This window comes from Sinocyclocheilus grahami, unplaced genomic scaffold, assembly GCF_001515645.1.
Source record: "Sinocyclocheilus grahami isolate Dianchi unplaced genomic scaffold, SAMN03320097.WGS_v1.1 scaffold471.1, whole genome shotgun sequence".
Taxonomy (NCBI): Eukaryota; Metazoa; Chordata; class Actinopteri; order Cypriniformes; family Cyprinidae; genus Sinocyclocheilus; species Sinocyclocheilus grahami.
Genome location: NW_015505650.1, coordinates 101,549 through 103,574, shown reverse-complemented (window position 1 = coordinate 103,574; position 2,026 = coordinate 101,549).

The window sequence follows — 2,026 nt, the reverse complement described above, 5'->3', positions numbered from 1 at the left end:
TCTGCTGGTTTCTGCTGGTCTCTGCTGGTTTCTGGTCTCTGCTGGACTCTGCTGGTTTCTGGTCTCTTCTGGTCTCTGCTGGTCTCTGCTGGTCTCTGCTGGTCTCTGCTGGTTTCTGGTCTCTGCTGGTCTCTGCTGGTTTCTGCTGGCTTCTGCTGGTCTCTGCTGGTTTCTGCTGGTCTCTGCTGGTTTCTGGTTTCTGCTGGTTTCTGGTCTCTGCTGGTCTCTGCTGGTTTCTGGTCTCTGCTGGTGGTTTCTGGTCTCTGCTGGTCTCTGCTGCTGCATCAGTTCCTGGAGTGAATCTCTGTGTTGTTCAGATTCAGGTCTGCTGGGCTCTGCTGGTTTCTGCTGGTCTCTTGTCTCTGCTGGTTTCTACTGGTCTCTGCTGGTTTCTGGTCTCTGCTGGTCTCTGCTGGTTTCTGGTCTCTGCTGGTTTCTGGTCTCTGCTGGTTTCTACTGGTCTCTGCTGGTTTCTGGTCTCTGCTGGACTCTGCTGGTTTCTGCTGGTCTCTGCTGGTTTCTGGTCTCTGCTGGTTTCTGCTGGTCTCTGCTGGTCTTGGCGTGTCATATGATCTCTGTAAGCATGTGCTGAGCATCACGCTCTGTCTGTGGAGCCGACGGCGGTCGAATGGGCGTCACCTGCGGGCCACACCTGGTCAATCACCTGCCCAACCTCATCAAGATACAGAAGAGCATCACTTACAAACAAGGTGACGCTCATCAACACCAATCATATGGCAGCGACGTCAGATATTTATTAGGCTGTCGATTTAACGTGTTTACTTGGTGTGATTTTAGAAAAAGATTATATGTTAAAATGATTAATGCATTTAATTCACCGCCCAGTCCAGACCTGCACGTCATCTTACACTGATGCAGTTTCTGATGGTGTTTTGTTACTAAATGAATCAACGGTTTTGAACGAATCAGTAAGTGAGTCGGTGATTCAGTGACTCGTTCATTAAAACAGTCTCTTGCTTAGTTCTGAATGAATCAGCCATTTGAATGAATCAAGTGAGTCGGTGATTCAGTGACTCGTTCATTAAAACAGTCTCTTGCTTAGTTCTGAATGAATCAGCCATTTGAATGAATCAAGTGAGTCGGTGATTCAGTGACTCGTTCATTAAAACAGTCTCTTGCTTAGTTCTGAATGAATCAGCCATTTGAATGAATCAAGTGAGTCGGTGATTCAGTGACTCGTTCATTAAAACAGTCTCTTGCTTAGTTCTGAATGAATCAGCCATTTGAATGAATCAAGTGAGTCGGTGATTCAGAGACTCGTTCATTAAAACAGTCTCTTGCTTAGTTCTGAATGAATCAGTTGACTTACTTATTAAGAAAGTGACTTACTGCCACCTACTGACACTTTTAGGTTCATAATTAGAGTATCATTTAATTTTTTTAATAATTGCATATTTCACAACATTCACAACAAACATTAACACCAATGTAATTTCATTATATATGCAATATTGAATCAAAATATTTATTTCTAAAACTACTTTTTGCAATGTCTAATCAATGCTCTTCTTGCTTAAAAATAATGACTTTAAATTATCTTTTGGGGGTGATTTCTCATTAAAAAATGTAAATGCTCAACAGCTCAAATATGTATATATTTTATATAATTTATGCTTATAATTTAGTTAATTCAATTATATAAATAGAATGAAATATATGATATTTATAGAATTGAATGCTCTGTAATTAAACAGCCTTCAATTACTGTACTTCGCAGGTTATCCTGGTGTCATGTGATGAGTTAATGAAGGAGTACTGAGTTAATTTCTCCAGTCTCGTGAGTATCTAATTCTTCATTAGTGCAGTGATGCTGTGTCGCCCTCTGCTGCACACAAGCTATTTTTATTGCAAGGTGTTTATGCTGTAATTGACAAATCAGTTTGTTGTCAAAACATGAGTTTAAAACAGTGAGTGTCAGTATATTAAATTAATTAGCCACTTACTCACTGTATTTGATTTCAGAAATTTCAAGAACTGCACGTTCTTCAATAAAAACAATAGTTAT